We start from the raw sequence: 13,699 nt of genomic DNA, 5'->3' as shown, positions 1-13,699 counted from the left end.
TCACATTACCGTGATTCATATACATATATCGAGCTACAATGTCCTTTAATATCTAATTCGCGAAGTAGATATTAAAGGACATTGTAGCTCGATTATATGTATATATATATATATATTATATACTCATATATATATATATATATATATATAATAGTTATTGATTTCTCTTCTATTCGTTATTTTTATTTCTCCTGCGATCAATTTTGTATGGGTAAATAATCTATTAATAATCTGTTATTACTCTTGACCAGTAAGATAGCCTTTCCTTGTATTAGAGTTAGCAAGAACTCGTGTCGAAGGATCGATTTATTTATTTTCAGTGATACTGAAATCATGAATCGTACAAATAGGTCTCTGAAGCTTAAGAATGTTACTATAACCTCTGGTACTTTCTAATTGCGTTTATTTTTCCTTATTCGATTCAAATGAAGGTTTTTCTTTTCAAAAAAAATATATATATGTTGTTGGAAGTTCTCTATTTGTTTTCGAATCCAGTTTGGTTGTACACTTCGAGTCCCATGCCGGTTAGAAGACTTGGGGTTCGAATTCTGTCTCCCCCCTCCTCCCACCCCAGAAAATAAGGATTTCCTCATCCCCCCCCCCCCTTTGTTTCAAGGCTCACGGTCGAAATCATATCATTCGAGCTACCAATGTCCTTTAATATCTAATGCGCCCTACCTTGTTAGCCGAATCGATTACATCACTGATGTCTTGATTTCGTCTCTGCCTGCTAAACGGTGGTTCGAACCCACGAGGGGACGAAAATTATCATCAACTAAAAAATAAATTCCCTTCGGTTTACATATATGAAAATATATCAGTTTTCCGAGCTAGAGCGAATTAGATATTAAAGGACATTTGTAGCTCGAATAATTTACTACTAGAATCACGGTGATGTGATAATTATTCATATATATATATATCTATATATATATCTATATTTATATATATATATATATATATGATGTAAATGTATATGTATACATATATACACATTCATACATATACAAAAGTATATCTTAAACGAGACTCGCATATTTGACGACGGTTGCCATTGTAAGTTTGGTGTTGGCGTTTTGGACAGCAGACATTTCTTATCGCAGGTCCAGTCCTTTGTTCTTGTATCTCATGAATAAACACTTGTGGCCCTTTGTGTGTCAATGCATAAATTACACCATAAACCACAAAGACTTTGGCGGAAATTGCAGTTTTGCCTCACTCTCAGTCGTTTCCAAACGTCTGGTTTTTTGTCACCTTGTGTCTGTTGCGTTTCGGGAAAAAATGTACAATTTATCATTTATTGTAGAAGTAAGAATTACCAGTCAGTTTCTCATGAAGGACAGCAGCATCCCCGCTGGAGCATGCCATGTTTAATCATGACAGTCATCCACGCCGAAAGACACTTGGTTGTACAGGGTTAAAAGCACCTCGACGCTGTTGTTTTCTGCGTCTCAGTGGCGTGGTCGGTATGGTGTTGGTGTGGCATCTCGGTGGCCGCGAGTTCGATTCTCGAGCATTCCACTTAGGAGTGAGAGATGTGTATTTCTGGTGACATAAGTTCACTCTGGACGTGGTTCGGAATTCACGTAAAGCCGTTGGTCCCGTTGCTGAATAACCACTGGTTCCATGTAACGTAAAAACACCATACAAACAAACAAACAAACACCCAAGGCGCAAACAGAGCGAAAGAACTTAAGATGTGATGACGAGTAAAGGATGATTTGTAAGTAAAAAATAAACAAATAGATAAATAAAAAAACTGCAGAAATGAAGATTTGTTATCATACATTAAACTGATTTGATAATACGGTATGATAAGGATGATGTAGTTTTTAATCATCAAAGTGAATTACAAAAATGGCCCAATATCTAGCCCAGAGTCACTGAAGAAACTGAATAAAAAAAAAAAAGATGTTGTTACTGACACCGCAATTGATGGCCGGTTACCAATCAAGTCGGCCTTGTCCCGGAACTCTCTCTCTCTCTCTCTCTCTCTCTCTCTCTCTCTCTCTCTCTCTCTCTCTTATTTCTGGAAAGCCCTTGGGATGAAGTAGTAGTAGGGTATTATGACCTGATTGATGCACCTCTATTCGAGGGATGCAGTTTAACTATGGTTGGATGATAAAACTGGAAGAAGTTTGGCAGCGTGGCTAATGACAGCCATGTTCGTAATCATTTTTTTTCAACATTAATGGAGTTTCTCCCAATTATGGAACGGAGAAACGTAAAAAACAAGATGAACGTCAAACATCAGAGAGAAGAGAGAGAGAGAGAGAGAGAGAGAGACTGCAACTGCAACTTTATACCCACCCCCGCACCTGACCAAGCTATCATACCAAGGGAAGGGAAGAGGGGAAGAAGAGGGGGGGGGGGGGGGGGGGGGAACTCGCCACTAAGTCCGCCCGATCATCCCCACGACGAAGGAGGCGTCAGCGTCGCAGGACGTAAATCATACACAATGTATTCACTCCTTATCTGTACTAGAAGACCAGCTGTGTTCTGAGTAAACAACGACAGCTGTTTATCTTTCCCTGCCCTTTGGAAATTCGTTGTTATTCTTAGAAGTACTTTTTAGCAACGTCACACATCCGTGTTTGGTAGGACGAAGGCCTCTAGAGCATGTACGGAACAAGTAAGGAATGTCACTTTGGGTTGAATGCAGGAAATATAGGAGGAGGCTAGAGATTGTCAAATTCCAAGATGGGGTTGTCAGATTCCAAGAGGGAGTTATCAGATTCCAAGATGGGGTTGTCAGATCCCAAGGTGGGGTTGTCAAATTCCAAGATGGGGTTATCAGATTCCAGATGAGTTTGTCAAATTCGAGATGGGGGTTGCAGATTCCGAGAGGGGTTAGCAGATTCCAAGATGTGGTTGTCAGATCCCAAGGTGGGGTTGTTGTCAAATTCTAAGATAGTGTTGTCGGATCCCAAAATGGGGTTGCCGAATTCCAAGATGGGGTTGTCAGATTCCAAGATGGGGTTGGCAGATTCCAAGATGGGGTTGTCAGATTCCAAGATGGGGTTGGCAGATTCCAAGATAGGGTTGTCAAATTCCAAGATGGGGTTTGCAGATTCCGAGATGGGGTTATCAGATTCCAAGAGGGAGTTATCAGATTCCAAGATGGGGTTGTCAGATCCCAAGGTGGGGTTGTCAAATTCCAAGATGGGGTTATCAGATTCCAAGATGGAGTTGTCAAATTCCAAGATGGTGTTGTCGGATCCCAAAATGGGGTTGCCAAATTCCAAGATGGGTTGGCAGATTCCAAAATGGGGTTGCCAAATTCCAAGATGGGGTTGTCAGATTCCAAGATTTGGTTGCCAAATTCCAAGATGCGGTTGTCAGATACCAAGATAGGGTTGGTGGATTCCAAAATGGGGTTGCCAAATTCCAAGATGGGGTTGTCAGATTCCAAGATGGGGTTGTCATATTCCAAGATGGGGTTGTTAAATTCCAAGATGGGGTTGTCAGATTCCAAGATGGGGTTGGCAGATTTCAAGATGGGGTTGTCCATATTCCAAGATGGGGTTGTTAAATTCCAAGATAAAGGTTTGGTTGGGTTTCAGATTCCAAGATTGGTTGCCAAATTCCAAGATGCGGTTGGCAGATTCCAAGATGGGGTTGTTAAATTCCAAGATGGGGTTTGCAGATTCCAAGATGGGGTTGGCAGATTCCAAGATGGGGTTGTCAGATTACAAGATGGGATTGGTGCTGCTGGTTGCTCTCGACAGATAGAGGGGATCAGGAATCAGTTGTGATTGTGAGAGATCTCTTATTAAAATACAGTGACAAACAAGATGGTCCAAGTCATATCAGTGAAAAACCTCCCTTGAAATATAGCTTTGGAAACAGCGACAAACGAGAGACCATCCAAGTCATAACTGCTAATGTTAGGAAACAGAATTTTAGATCAGTTAGAATGTTGAAGAATGAAAAGACGCCAGGAACTGAAGGTAATAGAAGTGAGATGCTGTAGTATGATGGCGGTAGTGTGACGGAGACGCTGGCTGACTTAGGTTATGTATGATTCAATGAACGAGCGGCTCGAAAGGCAATTTTATCATTATCCCATTGTAGGAAGGTGAAGTTGATAAAGATGACCTTAAGATTTTTAGGGTTATTACATTGTTAGCGTAATGGAGGAAGGTATATGATTTTATTGTGGTCCACCACCGAAGATATTTCCTGGAGGAAGGTATATGATTTTAATGTGGTCCAACACCAGAGGTATTTCAAGAATGACCAAACTTCGCTAAAGAAGAAAAAGAAAACAGAAGTTACTTGACCTTCAGACAGAATAATAAAAAAGCACAGCATATTTAGAATTCAGCAAGTATGTTATGCGTACCAGTTCTAACTGAATAATTCGTAAGAAAATTCCCTGGGATTTTTGCTACTGCTGGGCTGACCCGATATCTTCTGCCCCACCCTTCGATTTTACATTTTCCACTTTTTATTGAGGCCTCACTTAAGGTTCTTTGCAGTGTCCCTTCGGCCCCTAGCTGCAACGCCTTAAGATCAATTTTACTGTACCTCCTTTCATATTCGCTTTCTTCCATCCTAGTTGATTCATAGAGGAGCTGCGGTGAGGTTTCCCTCCTTTTATGCCTTTCAAACCTTTCACTGTCAATTTCCCTTTCAGAGGTTTATGACCTCATAGGTCCCAGTGCTTGGCCTTTGGCGTAAATGCTATATTCATTCATTTCAAGTCAACCAACGCTTCCGTTCAACCCTCCCTCCCCCCTCCCTCCTTTAATTTTCTTGTTCTTTGAAAAGGGTTGTAGGCGTAAATATTAGAAAATAAATGGATTTGTTAACTTCTAAATGCCTTGGTAGATTTTCCACCGTGAACGACTCATTTGAGATACTTGTAATCCATCTGTACATGCAGAGTCTGTCATCCATCTGTATACACAGTCTAATGGAAGTGGGGGGATTTACTTTGTGTTTTCAATTGCAGTTTGCAGTCTTGGGGGAATCCAGATGGTCACTTCTGCTCGAGTACCCGGATGAGAAAGAAGTACCGGTGGAGAAGAGTAACCAGATGAAAGAAAGAGTACCGGTGAAAAGAAATTACCAGGATGAGAAAGAGTACCGGTGAGAAAGAGTACCAGGATGAGCAAGATACCGGTGAGAAAGAGTACCAGGAATGAGAAAGAGTACGTTAGAAAGAGAACCTGGATGAGAAAGAGTACCCGGGAGAGAGAAGTACCCGGATGGAGAAAGATTACCAGTATGAAAGAAAGCTTACAGGATGAGAAAGAGTACCAGGATTGAGAAATAAGAGTACCCCGGATTGAGAAAAGAGTAAACCCGGATGAGAAAAGATACCGGTGAGAAAGAGTACCCAGGATCGAGAAAGATGTACCCGGAAATGAGAAAGAGTAACCGGATGAGAAAGAGTACCGGTGCAGAAAGAAAGAGTACCCAGGATGAGAAAAGAGTACCCGGATGAGAAAGAGAACCGAGAAAGAAAGGTTACCAGGATGGAATGAAGAGTAACAGGGATTGAGAAAGAGTACCTGGATGAGAAAGAGTAACGGATGAGAAAGGAGTAACAGGAGAGAAAGAGTACCAGGATGAGAAGAGACACCGGATGAGAAAGAGTACCGGTGTGAGAAAGAGTACCAGATGAGACAGAGTACCAGGATGAGAAAAGAAAGGACCCTGGATGAGAAAGAAGTACCAGGATGAGAAAGAGTACATTGATGAGAAAGAGTACCCAGATGAGAAAGAGGGTACCAGGATGAGAAAAGGAGTAAAAGGTGGATGAGAAAAAGTACCAGGATGAGAAAGAGTAACCCAGTGAGAAAGAGTACCCAGGAATGAGGAAAAGAAGTACCAGGGATGAAAGAAAGAGTACCCCCCCCAGTTTGAGAAAGAGCCTACCCGGATGGAGAAAGGAGGTCCGATGAGAAAGGCGTCCCGGTGAGGAAAGGAACCCTTGGATGAGAAAGAGAACCTGGATGAGGAAAGGAGTACCCGGTATGAGAAAGAGAACCCTGGATCAGGAGAAAGAACCTGGATGAGGAACAAAGAGTACCGGTGAGAGAAAGAGAACCTGATGAGAGAAAGAACCCTGGATGAGAAAAGAGACCCTGGCGGAGAAAAGCCGTACCCGGTAGAAAGAGAAACCCGGATGAGAAAGAGAAACCTGGATGGAGGAAAGAAAGAACCGGATGAGAAAGGGAGTACCCACCCGTGAGAAAGACCCTGAGAAAGAAAAGAGAACCCGGATGAGAAAGAAGTACCCGGTGAAAGAGGAAGAAACCTGATGAGAGAAGAACTGGATGAGAAAGATGGTACCGGTGAGGAAAGAGAACCTGATGAGAAAGAGAACCTTGATGGTTAGAAAGGATACCCCGGTGAGAAAAGAGTACCCGGTGAGGCCAGGAGAACCCTGATGAGAAAAGAAAAGTACCCGGTGCGAGAAGAACCCTGATGAGAGAGAAACCTGGAGGAAAAGAAAAGAAGAACCCATGATGCCCGGAAAGAAAAGAAACCCTGAAAATGAGAAAAGAAAAGATACCCTGGATGAGAAAGAAGTCCCAAGATGAGAAAGAAAGAGAACGGGATGAGAAAGAGTACCCAGATGAGAAAGAGTACCCAGGAGAGAAAGAGTACCCGATGAGAAAGAAGTACCCTGGCATGAGAAAGGAGTAAGGATGAGAAAGATTTACCCTGGATTTGGAGAAAGAGTACCCGTGAGAAAAGAGTTTACCCAAGATGAGAAAGAGTACCTGGATGAGAAAGAGTACCTGGATGAGAAAGGAGGTACCAGATGAGAAAGAGTACCGGGATGAGAAAGAGTACCCAGATGAGAAAGAAGTACCCGGTGAGAAAGAGGACCCAGGATGAGAAGAGTCCCCGGATTGAGAAAGAAGTACCCGGAAATGAGAAAGAAAGGTACCCGTGAGAAAGCTTACCCGATGAGAAAAGTAACCGGATGAGAAAGAGCCCTATGGTGAGAAACCGAGTACCCGGATGAGAAAGAGAACCCGGAATGAGAAAGGAAAAGTAACCGGATAGGTGAGAAAGAGTACCAGATTGAGAACGAGTACCAGGATGAGAAAGAGTACCCAGATGAGAAAGATTACCCTGGAGGAAAGAAAGAGTACCGTTGAGAAAGAGTACCAGGATGAGAAAAGCCCAGTACCCAGCCTGAGAAAGAGTACCCAAAGATGAGAAAGAGTTACCTGGATGAGAAAAAGTACCCGGTGGCGAAAAGAGTACCCAAGGATGAGAAATAAGGAGGAAAAGATGATTGAGAAAGAGTACCACCGGATGAGAAAGAGTTACCGGATGAGAAAGATACCAAGATGAGGAAAGAGAACCGCGATGAGAAAGTACGTGAGAAGAGTACCAAGGATGAGAAAGAGTAACCGGTGAGAAAAGAGTTAACCAAAGGATGAGAAAGAGTACCGGTGAGAAAGAGTACCAGGATGAGAAAGAGTACCGGTGAGAAAGAGTACCAGGATGAGAAAGAGTACTGTGAGAAGAGTACCAGGATGAGAAATGAGTAACCGGATGAGAAAAGAGAACCGGTGGAGAAAGAGTACCAGGAATAGAAAGAGTACCCGGATGAGAAAGAGTACCAGGATGAGAAAGAGTACTGTGAGAAGAAGTAACAGGAGAGAAGAGTACGCAGGATGAGAAAGAGGTACCGGTGAGAAAAGAGTGACGCCGGGATGAGAAAGAGTTACCGGTGTGAAAGAGTACCAGGATGAGAAAGAGTACCCAGTGAGAAAGAGTACCAGGATGAGAAAGAGTACCCGGTGAGAAAGAGTACCCAGGATGAGAAAGAGTACCAGGATGAGAAAGAGTACGGTGAGAAAGAGTACCAGGATGAGAAAGAGTACCCGGATGAGAAAGAGTACCGGTGAGAAAGAGTACCAGGATGAGAAAGAGTACCAGGATGAGAAAGAGTACCGGTGAGAAAGAGTACCAGGATGAGAAAGAGTACCAGGATGAGAAAGAGTACCAGGATGAGAAAGAGTACCCGGTGAGAAAGAGTACCAGGATGAGAAAGAGTACCAGGATGAGAAAGAGTACCTGGATGAGAAAGAGTACCGGATGAGAAAGAGTACCAGGATGAGAAAGAGTACCAGGATGAGAAAGAGTACCGGGATGAGAAAGAGTACCAGGATGAGAAAAGGTACCCAGGATGAGAAAAGAGTAATTGGTGAGAAAGAGTACCAGGATGAAGAACAAAGTAGTACCGGATGAGAAGAGTACTGGTGAGAAAGAGTACCCCAGGATGAGAAAGAGTACCAGGATGAGAAAGAGTACCGGTGAGAAAGAGTACCCGGATGAGAAAGAGTACCAGGTATGAGAAGAGTAACCAGGGGGGATGAAAGAAAGAGTACCAGGTGATGAGAAAGAGTACCTGGATTGATAAAGAGTACCCAGGATGGAAAGAAAGAGTAAGCCTGGATGAGAAAGGAGTACCGTGAGGAAAGAGTACCAGGATGAAGAAGATAACCTGGATGAAGAAGATGACCTGGATGGAAAAAGAGTACCAGGCCCTGGAGAAAGAGTACCTGGATTAGAAAAGAGTACCAGGATGGAGAAAGAGTAAAACCCGGTGGAGAAAGAGTAACCAGATGAGAAGGAGTACCCCGATGAAAGAGTACCCGGATGAGAAAAGAGTACGGATGAGAACGAGTCCAGGATGAGAACGGTACAGGATGAGAACGAGTACAGGATGAGAAAAGAGTACCCAGATGAGAAAGAGACCCGGATGAGAAAGTACCAGGATGAGAAAGAGTACCCAGAGATAAAAGATGTTACCAGGATGAGAAAAGAGTACCAGATGAGAAAGAGTACCCAGATGAGAAAGAGTACCAGGTGAGAAAGAGTACCCAGATGAGAAAGAGTACCCAGATGAGAAAGAGTACCCGGATGAGAAAGTTACCCGGGATGAGAAAGTATGCTGTTTTCTCTTTTCCTTTTTTTTTTTTGGGGGGGGGGGGGGATATAGTAATTGCTCCCCTGATACCTGGACCAGAATGGCAACTGTCCCCTATCTAGTGCTCTTTGAAGACGTTTAATTGATGGAATATTACCAGGATGGCACTGATATTTAATTTTTGGAATACTACCTGGAAGACATTGATATTTAATTTTTGGAATACTACCTGGAAGACATTGATATTTAATTTTTGGAATACTACCTGGAAGACATTGATATTTAATTTTTGGAATACCCGGATGACATTTTTGGAATACTACCGGGAAGACACTAATATTTGATTTTTGGAATACTACCTGGAAGACATTGATATTTAATTTTTGGAATACCTGGATGACATTTTTGGAATACTACCGGGAAGACACTAATATTTAATTTTTGGAATACTACCTGGAAGACATTGATATTTAATTTTTGGAATACTACCTGGAAGACATTGATATTTAATTTTTGGAATACCCGGATGACATTTTTGGAATACTACCGGGAAGACACTAATATTTAATTTTTGGAATACTACCTGGAAGACATAGATATTTAATTTCTGGAATACTAATGGGAAGGCAGTGATATTTAATTTTTGGAATACCCGAATGACATTTTTGGAATACTACCGGGAAGACATTAATATTTAATTTTTGGAATACTACCTGGAAGACAGATATTTAATTTCTGGAATACTAATGGGAAGACAGTGATATTTAATTTTTGGAATGCCCAGATGACATTTTTGGAATACTACCTGGAAGACAGTGATATTTAATTTCTGGAATACCCAGATGACATTTTTGGAATACTACCTGGAACACATTGATATTTAATTTTTGGAATACCCGGATGACATTTTTGGAATACTACCTGGAAGACAGACATTGATAATTAATTTTTGGAATATTACCTGGAAGACAGACATTGATAATTAATTTTTGGAATATTACCTGGAAGACATAGATATTTAATTTCTGGAATACTAACGGGAAGACAGTGATATTTAATTTTTGGAATACTACCGGGATGGCATGGATATTTAATTTTTGGAATACTTACCTTTATGAATTGATATTTAATTTTTGGAGTACTGGGAAGACAGGTATTCAGTCTTTGGAATACTACCGGGAAGACATTGATATTTAATTTTTGGAATACCGGGAAGACAGATATTTAATCTTTGGAATACTACCGGGAAGACATTGATATTTAATTTTTAGAATACCAGGATGACATTGATATTTAATTTCTGGAATACCACAGTGAAACGGGTCACGATTCTCTCTCTCTGTGGACCATGACAGCGATTACTCCCTGAAGTACCGAGATGAGGATGGTAAATCTAATTTTTCCATGGTTCTTGGAGAATAATCAGCATTTGAATATATTTCAGTATATATCAGTTTTTATGGGGCTGGTCTTTGACTGTAGAAATTTTAAAATAGTGATAAGTATAGCCTATACTCTTATTTTAATTTTACCTTATTTTAATTTTACCTGGTTCTTGCATGATTTTGATGGGTGGGTGCATTTATACAAACGTGCAAAATTTGAATAGGGTTTATGATTTTTTAAATTGAATTTAGCAAGATTTATATAAATTTATTTTTGCTAGCAGCATTGACAAGTGTTGCAAGTTATAATTTTTTGGGTTGCAGTCTTGACAAGTGTAGTTGAGTTCCAGTACTGTTAAAACTGTCCAATAATTCTTTTGCCCCGTAGGGGCGGCGGGTTGTGCCGTCAGTGCACCTCATGCGGTGTAATGTAGGCATTACCTAAAGTTCTTTGCAAGCGTCTCTTCGGCCCCGTAGCTGCAGTTACGTTCATTCCTTTTACTGTACCTCCGTGCGTATTCTCTTTCTTCCATCCCATTGACCACCCTCACTCAACAGTTCTTTTGCTGCGTATTGCACTGGGGTCTAATTCCGGCGTTATTCATAAAAAAATGAAAGAAAAAGATAAACTCGCAAGAAACCAACTTAGGGTGAAACTTGAAAAAAAAAGAAAAAGAAAAGCATGCAACGTGTGCACACTTAGTCACAGACTGAGAAACTTGAAATAAAAAAGGCAGCGACGTGTCCACACTTAGTCACAGAGTGGGTCTTCGCATTGCAAAAGGAACTAGTTTTTTTTTTTCTCCTTTTTTTTTTGAGTCGAATGATTTGGGTAACTGGTAAAACCCTGCCAGCAGGAACAGGAGAACGAGAGGGGAATTTCCCACTTCTTGTGAAACAGGACCGAACTGGGTTAAGATGGCCACTTTATAACCTTTCGTTTTCTTCTTTTCTTTTAACCTTTTCGTTGTATGATTCGTCTATTTTAATACCTGCCTTTAAACCTGAGTTTCCCTCTCAGCAACTTGTACTTTTGCATCATTGGTTGGTTGGTGGAAAGTGCGTGACAGTTATATATGCTTTATGTATTTCTTGGCTCATTCGTCCTTCCATGTGACTCGATTCTAAAGAATGCCACTTAGTCCTAATGCCAGTTGTTACGAAGGCTGATATTAGATTGATGTATAACGTAATGAACCCGTCCGGGAGAAACCTGTTATAGCCTCGAAGATCGAAACGGGGTATTTTTTCTTTCTTTTTCTCCTTTTTCTAAATCGCCAGACTGACGTGATTTTTCGTCGTCTCACTGAAATTAATTGTGCATCTCTCTAGGTCGTGATTTGACGGGAGTTGAAGAGACAGAGAAATATAAAGAAACGAACAGAAGAGAAGAATAAAAATAATGAAATTGATTTTGAGTGAGTGAGTGATCAGTTCTCCGTCCTTATTATTATTATTATTATTATTATTATTATTATTATTATTATTATTATTATTATTATTATTTTTGTTATGCGGCAAACGAATGATACGTTACGGTTTACGTAAGACTGCTTTACTGTCTCCCAACTGCACGTGTATTGCCGTAGGCTAATGGTTAATAATCCTTGAACTTAGGGCGCACAGACACACACACACACATATATATATTATATTATTATTTAGTATTCTCAGTGGAAATTGAAGAAGTAACATTCTTCTTCATACCGAGTTCCTTCCATTAGCTTCCATGGTACCCAAGTTGCAAACAGTTCAGTCAGCGTCTGTATATTAAGATGAAGCGACTTGCATAATCTACCTTGAAACCATAAGATTTCTTCACGATATTATTATTATTTTTTCTCGTTACTCCATTGGCTTGTCGATCAGTGAGGTTCAAGGCGTTGATGGGTTACCGCCAGTGGAGGCGGAGGTTGGCGGTACCTACATAACCTTGACCGCTTTTTTGGCTGTAGGCTCTGGGCCAGGTGCTCGCAACCCCATCCCCAAATCGTGTTTGCTACAAAACATGACAAAGACCCAAGTCATGTTCCACTTATTATTATTATTATTATTATTATTATTATTATTATTATTGCAGTCGATGAAACCTATTCAATAGAATAAGTACACCAAAGGAGCCATTGACTGGAGAACATTGGTTTCAACCTCCTACCACAGCAGCAGACCCCACACTGCAGCAGTAACTGATCACCATACAGAGCCAGTGATTTTTCATCGCCCTGGGGGAGACGCGAACCCGCGACACATGAGCGGCATACCACGATGCTAACCACTATACCAGCAGACCATTTGCCTTATAGTAGATTCACATCACCCGTGCATTGGATGTCTAGGCCAGTCCCTTACGACGCCCCTGATTGGGTGTCGATACATCAATAACTGGGCTGGAAACTCTCAGTCTCTCTCGAGAGTTCACATGGGTAGGATCTATGTTCCACCTCTCCTGGGGTATACGTCTTTCAGGAGAGGTGGAACATACATCCTGCCTATGTGAACTCTCTCGAGAGAGACTGAGAGTTTCCAGCCCTGTGATTGGCTCATCAACAGCCAAAAAGGAGCGTCGTCAGGGACTGGCCTAGACATCAAATGCACGGATGATTTGAATCTACTATAGCATTCAAGAAGCGTCAAAATGCGAGTCGTTTGTATAGGAAAGCTGACCGGATCGCCGTTGTGTAACGGAGAGTCACGCCGCGTGTCTGTTAATTAGGAAAACATCCTTTTGAGAGCAGCCGTCATCCCGTCTAGATTAATTTGTAAAACGATCTTGCTATCAAGAGCTGGATTTCCTGTTTTTATGAGATGCACTGTATTTTAAGTCGCCCGAACGTTTGTTGCGGGAAATAGCAACCACCTGTACGTACTTTTATTACATAAATGGTTTGTAAGAACCAGCATCTCTTTCATTGGCCCCTGATTTTTAAGAACTAGCAAATCACTCATTGGCACTGGTTTTTAAGAACTAGCAATTCATTCATTGGCACTGGCTTTTAAGAACTAGCAATTCATTCATTGGCCACTGATTTTTAAGAACTAGCAAATCATTCATTGGCACTGGTTTTTAAGAACTAGCTGTTCATTCATTGGCCACTGATTTTTAAGAACTAGCTGTTCATTCATTGGCCACTGATTTTTAAGAACTAGCAATTCATTCATTGGCCACTGATTTTTAAGAACTAGCAAATCATTCATTGACCACTGTTAATGAAGCATGAATCCTTCTGTTCGCTTCGACATATAACGATTATTTTTTTGCCTGGTGCCTAATGGGACGATCTACCTAATGGTAAAACTGTTCTGTTACAACAGGATTCCATCTCATGAAAGGAGCCCACAGAAACGCCAAATTCTAGAAAATAAGTTTACTATACTTCAGAGACTGCTGCCTGTCTCTCTCTTCAGGTAG

At 41.2% G+C, this 13,699-nt stretch overlaps 1 protein-coding gene and 2 long non-coding RNA genes across 3 annotated transcripts in view; 1 reads left to right on the top strand and 2 right to left on the bottom strand.

Annotated features, from left to right (window-relative positions):
- The window catches only part of LOC135202276 (uncharacterized), a 98,771-nt gene extending 86,142 nt beyond the window's left edge, over positions 1–12,629 (top strand). The window contains exon 5 of the long non-coding RNA XR_010311703.1: positions 12,371–12,629. This is a non-coding gene — a long non-coding RNA (uncharacterized LOC135202276). The remainder of the gene's footprint in view (positions 1–12,370) is intronic.
- LOC135202274 (protein split ends-like) overlaps positions 1–13,699 on the bottom strand; it is an 84,418-nt gene that overhangs the window by 53,152 nt on the left and 17,567 nt on the right. The gene's annotated exons all lie outside the window — the stretch shown is intronic.
- On the bottom strand, positions 9,054–10,599 carry LOC135202011 (uncharacterized). The gene is made up of 2 exons (XR_010311642.1): positions 9,907–10,599; positions 9,054–9,866 (listed from the first exon to the last, which is right to left on the bottom strand). It is a non-coding gene; the product is annotated as an uncharacterized LOC135202011 (long non-coding RNA).

This window comes from Macrobrachium nipponense, chromosome 30 (assembly GCF_015104395.2).
Source record: "Macrobrachium nipponense isolate FS-2020 chromosome 30, ASM1510439v2, whole genome shotgun sequence".
In the NCBI taxonomy this organism is placed as follows: domain Eukaryota; kingdom Metazoa; phylum Arthropoda; class Malacostraca; order Decapoda; family Palaemonidae; genus Macrobrachium; species Macrobrachium nipponense.
Note: the sequence above shows the minus strand (reverse complement) of the source record. Positions and strands in the feature narration are given on the sequence as shown.